This window comes from Nelumbo nucifera, chromosome 1 (genome assembly GCF_055504915.1).
Source record: "Nelumbo nucifera cultivar China Antique chromosome 1, China Antique-T2T, whole genome shotgun sequence".
Classification (NCBI taxonomy): domain Eukaryota; kingdom Viridiplantae; phylum Streptophyta; class Magnoliopsida; order Proteales; family Nelumbonaceae; genus Nelumbo; species Nelumbo nucifera.
Genome location: NC_142649.1, coordinates 65,879,015 through 65,888,264, shown reverse-complemented (window position 1 = coordinate 65,888,264; position 9,250 = coordinate 65,879,015).

Sequence of the window (9,250 nt, the reverse complement as noted above, 5' to 3'; positions counted from 1 at the left end):
GGGTGAGCTCCTCGGGGTTGTCATGTGGTGGTCGGTCTGACTAGGAGGCGAGCTGCCCATAAGTGGCGAGCTACCTGTGTAGTGCCGAGTTGTCTAGGTTGCTAGGCTACATGATGGCGAGCTGCCTGTGAAGTGCTGCGTGGTGGCGAGCTGCCTGTGAAGTGTTGCATGATGGCGAGCTACCTAGTGGCGAGCTGCCTACTGCATGGTGGCAAGCTGTCTGCTGCATGGTGGTGAGTTGTCTGTGGCGAGCTACCTGTAACGAGCTGCCTGGAAGTTTAGCACTTAGTTGTCATGAGGCTGCACCTAGTTGTCACGAGGTGCCAGGTGTCACATTGTCATTGGAGGGCCAAATCCGCCCTCATCACTACCTTTAATGAATCCAACTTCCCCTTTGCTGATCACCTATCTCCTTCTCCACAACCCTCTACCTTACAAAGTGGTGTTGTCGGTGCCCCACCTATTGTGCTTCCCTATCCAACACCTATTACTACATAACTCTCAACCCAACCTACTTCTCATATTCCCTCAGAACCATTACCTAGCCCGTCCCCCACTTTCACTGCACCTCCAGTTGAGTCTGCTTTATCCCCTGGCCCTCCCAATACATCCCGTCATCCCATGGTCACTCAATCTCGTAGTGGCATCATTCGACCTAATCCCAAGTATGCTCTCCTTGCTAGCCCCCTATGTGAAACTGAACCTACATCCTACACTCAAGCCTCTAAAGACACTCGATGGGTTCTTGCAATGGGTGATGAATTTTGCGCCCTTCAAGAGAATCACACTTGGACCCTTGTGCCATCGCCACGTGACAAAAACCTAATTGGCAATAAGTGGGTTTTTAAGATTAAAAGAAAACCCAATGGAACTATTGAGCGCTTCAAAGCGTGCCTTGTAGCTCAGTCCCGTGGTAAAGCCTACTACTATTCGGACTGTCCCCTCTCTTGTTGTGTCATCCAACTGGTTCATTCGCCAATTGGAAGTAAACAATGCTTTCCTCCATGGAATTCTTCAAGAGGAAGTCTTCATGAAGCAATCTACTGGTTTTACAGATCCTCGGCATCCCACATATGTTTGTTAGCTAAATCGCTCTCTTTATGGGCTTAAATAGGCCCCACGGGCCTGGTTCACACACTTACGAGATTATCTCCTTTCTTTGGGCTTTGTTGAGTCCAAGGTGGACTCCTCTCTCTTCTTTTATCGCTCAAGAAGTGTTGTTACACTACTGCTTGTCTATGTCGTTGATATCTTGTTTACGGGTTCCAGCTCCACTACTATTTCTACTCTTGTTTAGCAATTATCTACCCAGTTTGCACTCAAAGACTTGGGTCCTGCACATTACTTTTTGGGTTTAGAAGTCCCTAGAACTAGTGCTGGTGTTCACATCTACCAACACAAGTATATTAAGGATTTGTTACAACGGACTCAGTTGCATGAAGCTAAACTAGTTTCATCTCCCATGGCAGCATCAACTCGGCTCACTCCATCCTCGGGCACTCCATTACCAGACCCTACAGAGTTTTGGAGTATTATTGGTGCCTTGCAATATGTAACACTCACCCGACCAGACGTAGCTTACTCTGTCAACAAGATGTGTTAGTTTCTTAAAGCACCTACAGATGAACATTGGAACACTGCAAAATGCATTTTGTGTTACCTTAAAGGGACTATCACTCATGGCCTCCTTTATCGTCCATGTTCTCACATTCTCATTACCTTCTTAGACGCTGACTAGGCCGGTTGTCCTATCGATCACTGTTCATAAGGTGGTCAATGTGTTTTCTTAGGCTCCAACCTCATCTCCTGGTCTTCTAAAAAGCAATCGACAGTGTTAAGGTCCTCCACTGAGTCTGAGTACAGGAGCTTAGCTACCACCACTACTGAAGTTACTTGGCTTCGCATGTTGCTTCAAGAGCTGGGTGTTCCTCTCTCCTCTCCTCCCACCATATGGATAGACAATCTCAGTGCCAAATTCCTTGCTTTGAATCTGATTCATCACTTCCGCAACAAACATATCGAACTAGACATTCACTTTGTTCGAGAAAAGCTTGCCCATAAAGTAATTGACATTTAGTTTGTTCCTACTCGCAATCAATTAGTGGATATCCTCACCAAGCCACTGCCATCACCTCGCTTCATTGAGCTTCATCTAGAACTCTGGATAGATGTTAGGTAGTTCTCATCCCTATTTTCTTGCTTCTACAGATAATCTTATCTGTTGTAATCTCCTATCTTTTTGTAGTTTGAATTCAAATGTAACAACCTCAACATTGTATATAAATATACCATAGCAGTCGAACATTCAAGCTGCTTAATTCGTCTTTCACACAAGAGCCTTTAAGTCTGCTTCATCTTGTACCGGTCTTTAGCGCAAGTGGTTTCGTTTGCGTGCACGCTCACAAAAATATTCAAAGCTGTTTTATGCCATGTTTGGAAGTGTTTATGTTAAAAATAAGTTTTTATTCAAATAAGCACTTATTTGGATTTGGCACCCAATTTTTTTAAGTCTTATTGTTTTAAAAAATAAGCACTTATTTTATATCAGACATTTGGTGGTCTTTTTTCCAATAAGCACTTAAATAAGCAATTGTGATTCTTTTGTCCTTCATTTTCTTTTAAATTTTCAAAATATTCAATCCAAACTAAATGAGTAAAAGTACTTTGATAGACAGTGCTTTTATAAAAGTAATTTTACTAAAGTGCTTTCACAAAAGTACTTTGGTAAAAGTACTTCCGTAAAAAAAAGTCCTCTTATAAAAGTACTTTCATAAAAGTACTTTTATAAAAGTGATTTCATGTAAAAGTACTTTCATATAAAAGTCCTTTCATGTAAAAGTACTTTCATATAAAAATCCTTTCATGTAAAAGTACTTTCATATAAAAATGCTTTCATGTAAAAGTACTTTCCTTAAAGTGTTTTCATATAAAAGTACTTTCATAAAAAGTACTTTTATAATTTTACATGAAAGCACTTTTATAAAAGTACTTTTACATAAAATCACTTTTCAAAAAAGATCTTTTATAAAAGTACTTTCACAAAAATGCTTTTATAAAAGTACTTTCTAAAAAGTGCTTTCGTAAAAATATTTTACTTTTGCAAAAGTACTTTTCATAAAATTACTTTTATAAAAGTGCTTTTGTAAAATTGTTTTTGTAAAAGGGTATAATTGGTATTATAAAAATTCATCCGAGATAATTATGGGAGAAAAATTTGAATAAGTGCTTATTGTATGAATACTTAAAAATACTGAAAATTTGGGCTTAAAAAATAAGCTCTTATTTTTAAACTTATTTCCCAAACACCAATAAAAGTTTAATGGTGTGGTCCCTGTCCAAATAAACACTTATTTTTAGGCACTCCCAAATATAACCTTAGTCTTGGGCTGACCTTACTCTTAGTCATATTGGACTCACCTTGAGCCAATGGGCCGGGCTTATATTCAACCATTCCTGTCCAAGAGAGAAGAGTCAGCCTGATTGGTTGTGGTCGTGTGGATGAGATTCATGGAAATGATGTGGTTAGTGGTTACTACGGTGATCCAATTAGGTTATAGGCGGACCCTCAACCATGGGTGACTCGTGGTCGTACAGTACAGGGATTACATTGTTACCTGTTGCCTGCCGCAAAGTTCAAAAGAGTCCAAAACCTGACAATTATTATATATAGCTTGCCCAATTGCCCGTTTGTTCTTGGACAGTTGGGCAGAGCCGTGGAAGATCACAAATTCACAATACTAAGCCATGTAAATCGTCAGCCTCCACCCGACCTACTAGAAATTTTTACGGATGCAAATGGATTGGATCAGATTCGAATTAGGTTATATTTAAATCGGATTTTCAGATATGATCTGATTTGATTTATTTTTTTTTTAAATTAATTAATTATTAAGAGAAAAATAAAATATATTAATTTAAAAAAAATATAAATATTTTTTAATTATTTTCATTATATATACATGTTTTTTATAAAAAAATAAATAATATGATAAATTTATAAAAATATATCAAAAATATATTTATAAATAAATAAATAATATATGGATCGGATCCATTTGCTCCCCTAGAAATTCCTAATTCGAAATTGGATTTGATCATCATAGAACTATTTTCATATCATCCTCACAGCCCCTTATTGGGCATATATCTCCCTAGAAATAAAAACATATAAGTATAGAGATATTCCTAATGCATGGCTACAAAGGAATGTGAAGATGGTTCTATGAGGACCAAATCCAAATTATCAGAATTAGAGATAAATTCAGCCATTTCCTACCCTTTACCCAAAATGATATCCCCCGCCCCATACACACACTTTGTTAAACCTCTACATTATCTATTTAGAAATCTTATTAAACAACCTAAGGAACTGATAGGTAGGTGGGACCACGTAGGCTTTTTTTGTGGAATCTCTTCCCTAGACCTAGACGACTACCATAAGTCTCTAACCAACTAGTTTGTAAGTATTGAAGGTTTGACTTTAAAATAAGGGAATTTGAAATCTAAACTAGGTCGACGATTCTTTTGGTGAGTATCCACCAAGTCAATAATTGTGCAATTTTGTGCCCAGCATTATCAATTATAAGTTTTGAGACCAATTATGCTGCATTTTGAATATTAGTTACATGTTAAATCAAAATTTAAAGTCCAACATTATCAGTTTTGAGCCCAGCATTATCAATTATGCTGCATTTTGAGCTCCTTGGAATTATCATACGGTGGTCGAGCTACTTGTGAAGTGCCGAGCTGTTTGGGTGGCGAGTTGCCTAGTGGCAAACTGCCTATGAGGAGTCAAGCTGCTTGGTGGCGAGCTGTCTGTAAGGTGCCAGGCTGCATGGTGGCGAGCTGCCTACTGCCTGCGAGTGCTGCATGGTGACAGGCTGCCTACTGCCTGCGAGTGCTGCATGGTGGCGAGCTGCCTGGTGTAGTTAGCACTTAGTTGTCATGAGGCTGCACCTATTTGTCACGAGGTGCCAGGTGTCACATTGTCATTGGAGGGCCAAATCCGCCCTCATCAAGTTTAATCTTGCTTTTCTGTCATGCATTTAAATTCGAATATGAACATCCTTGCATTCTCCGGCATTTTGAGAGGTTGGTGCTTCTTCTCTCTTTAGACCAGCCAGTTGAGTCCGAAGGTGTGGGTTCTGATAGAAAGGGGGTGAGGGAGTTATCTCTCATCCTTTTGCTTGGACATCTACATCAAAAGGGGATTGGTCTGGAAGTGAAGGTAGAGGCATTATTGTTCCTTTCGAGTGGCTGGAGGACCCAGATTTTTAGATTTGAATCCAAAGTGAAGAAGGGAATCTAGTATCCACACTGACCAGAGAGAGGGGTGCCTAACCCCTTCCCTCTCTCCCCCTCAAGTTGCTCAGATGAGACTCATCCAGGCCAGAAAGCACAAAGTCACCAATATCCAGCTAATTTTGAAAAATGAAACTCCAGGAGGCCCATCACGGTGGTGACACCATCCGATCAGCCATGAAGTGAATTGTCGGTTTTTTCGATGTTCACAACAATGCAAAGCCGGATTTATAGAATCTTGTTCTTGATTTTTCTTAAGCCCTGAGGGCAAAGATACCATTCATCATTGGTAGAAATGAAGTCTGGCACAACAGATCAGGTCATGAAGCGTTCTTTCTTAGTAGCAAGTTTTGCAAATTTGTGAGCTACCGAGTTAAAGTAATTTATAGAGAGTTGAATAGAATTACCTAGAAGAAAAACTGAGAAAGTTTTGTGTAGTCCCACAATTGGGTATTGAATGCGCCAAGGGAAGAGAAATCTCCTCCAACACAAATTGAGTGATCAATGTTGCATCACCTTATAGGAGAAATTTATCAAAGTCAAAAGTTTGGACCAAGTAGAAGGTAAAAGGGCTTCTCTGAAAGCTTCAACTTCATTATTCCTTGAAAGGTTAGAAGTTAGAACCTAAATCTTGTAAAACAAACTTGAAATTTCAAATTTTGCATGCAAAAGGTAAATAACTTGTATCCATACACTTGGATCAATTAGTAATATGTGTGTTGCACATGGCAATTTCAGATAACATTAATAATTTCTATATTAGAACCATTTAAAAGGATAAATAATCAAAGTATTTTGTGCTGGTGGATTTAGATTTTATATTTCATTTTCATTATTAAGAAAAATACTTCTTATCTATCATATTTATTTTTTGTTTAATATGATAAATATATAATATTAGAGATGTACATAAATTTAGAGAATTTTTTTTGTGTTTTCTATATTTTTATTTCAATTTTATTTTTGAATTTTTATTATATAATTATGACATCATGTTCTAGCATATTTGACTTGAAAAAAGCAATCTAATTTTTGGACAACTTTAAATTTTGTATTCTATTTAGATAATTAATTCTAAAAATAATTCTTGTTATCACACTTAATTTTGTCTGATATGATAAGTTCATAACATCTAGGATGTGTCAAATTTTTTTATAAAATTTATGTATTTTTTTGTGTTTCTGTATACTTTTTAAACTTTTATTATTTAATTATGACAGCATCGGTTAACCCATTTACTTAAACTATTGAACTATTATGGTGCAATCCAAGTAGGTTGGGCTGAATTGAATCTTAACCTAGACCCTATGCATTGGACCTAAGGCTTCAGACTGAAGTCAAGCTTGATTTGTCCAACTTGGGCCCAAATTGCATTGAAATTTGATGCACTTGGGTTAGTCTTGGACTTGGTTTTGTCAATTAGCCCCATGACAAAATTTGACATAAAATATATGTGTATAATTGCATGTACATGCATGTATGCAAATATATGTATTTATGATTGTATGCATATAATTAGGCTTGACTTTAGCTACCTAAGGGCTCAAATGTTTTTATGTTTTTTTTTACAAAATTACTATTTTTTAATAATTTTTGTGTATCTATCTTTTTTAAAATTTTTATTATTTATTTACTATATCATGGGTTGATCTATTTGACCTAAAATGTTGAACTATTGACCTACCACTTGAATAGGAAAATGGTTTTGTTTTTGGGTCAATTTTATATCGTGTATTTCATTTCCATCAAATAAAAATACTTTTATTTAACATTGTTATTGTTGTTTTATATGATAAATAGATAATATTAGAGATGTGCCTAAAATTTGTCACAAAATTTTTATAACTTTTATAATACTAGTAAGCATGCATGTGGACATTCTAGATGATGATAATGATTAGTAATAATGTATCAAAAACATTGTATTAATATGTAATTTTACTTTTTTATTTTTATTATTAATAGGGTGCAGATTGCAAAATCTAAATTTGATTACATAAAAAACCTCATCCAAATATTATCAGATCGAGTTTTGAAGCTTCAAGTATCATTGATAGGCTACCTACTTGGCTAGATTCTTTTTCTAATAATGTTTTATATTTTTTTGTGTAACTTTTTTGTCCATTTATCAAAGAAATGTAAGATTTAAATAAAGATAATTGAATGAGGTGAATGATGTTCTTCAACATGATGTGTGCCAAGTCGAATACACAACAGATAGCCTTGCCAATTGAACAAGGTCAAGGTGGAAGGACGAGGTCGTGCACTATAGTATGCAAGCATAGAGAGAATTAGAGGCACGAGGAATTTATCTCTAGGTAGGCACTTTGATGCTCAAGTCAGTAATAAAGAAAGAGAGATCAGTTGGGCTGAGCAGGTAGAGAGTTGGTCTAAGTTGAAGAGAGTAATGTATGCTAGATCCCAAAGTGCTTACCTTGAGAGGGAAATGCCTTTATACAGACTGAACACCCATGTTGTAGTCGGATGAGGTCCGTGAGGTTGTCGGGATGAGATCACCTCCTCGAGATTCTCGGGAGGTCCCACTTTTCTTGGCAGGTCACATCTCCTCATCTATGCGAGCCTTTGCTTCCTCGCGAGGTCTCTTCGTGACGCGATTATGGTGATGTGTGCCGACGTGGTCCGAAGTCACTGGCCGCGAAGGCAGATCACGTGGCAACTTTGGCTAGCTAAGGTATTACCCAAACAATGAAAAAGTAGTAGTAAGGGTGCTAATGGACTGATTTTGGACTAGACCCCGTCTACTCCAAAATCAATTTGGATAGATTGAACGGATCAACAAGACATATTGGTTGGACTAATCCAATCCAAAATATTTATTAGAATGGATTGAACCTGGTCCGTCAGTAATAAATTTATATTGGATTGGGTTGGATTAAGCCAATAGCTGGCCCATTGATATAAGATAGGAATATAGGTGTCAATGGACCGGGTTTGGGTTGAAACCAATCTAAATTAAAATGAATTTGAATAGATTGGATGGTCCAGACATTGAATTAGACCGATCCAAAATGGTCCAAAATATTTATTAGATTGGATTGGACCTGATCCATTTGTAATTGACTCATGTTGGACAGGATTGGATTGGACCAAATCCAGTCCAATTGACACCCCTAAGTAGTAGTTCAATTTACAATTTAAACCTCACAATTAAATACAAACTAAATTCAAAATTGAGTATTTTAGTTAAAAGAATGTTCCATAATCCTATCCATATTTTTAACAGTAGTGTAAATATAGAATTATAGATGTGTTCATTTTTTTCTATAATTATTTTTATAGTTCTATGTGTAAAAATAATTCTAATATGTCACACTTACTTCTTGTTTAGTATTATAATTATATGATATTATACATGTGCCTGAATGTTCTTTTGCAAAATTTATTCATTTTGTATTTTTTATATTTTATTAATTTTTATTTATTTATTTATGACATTAAACGCTAACTAATTTGATCCAAAAGTTGAACTCTATTGAATTTTAATGATAAGGGTTGAATTACTAGTTTTAAATTTTTATTATTTAACTATAACAACATTGGTTAATTCACTTGATGCGGATAATTAAACTATTTACTTGCCACTCAAACAAAAGGGTGGTTTGTTTAATTATTTTCCATGTTGATTTTGAACATAGGTTTTACATTATTAAAAATATTGAATATATATTTAATTTATAGAATTTATTGGCGAGAAACAAAAATACTTCAAATAAGGTATCTAAGGAGAGAGAGAATTAGAGCTAATAGCTTAATGAGAAGGAATTTAATGAATTGACAATTAATAGTACTTTAATTACATTATTTACCCATAGTTAAAGAGGAACTAAATTTATAAATGGGGGTGTTTTAGTCAAGAAAATTCATAAAGCTCATTTATTTAATGTTCCTTAAATATAAGATTTAATGAAAGGAAATGGGAGTTAATACC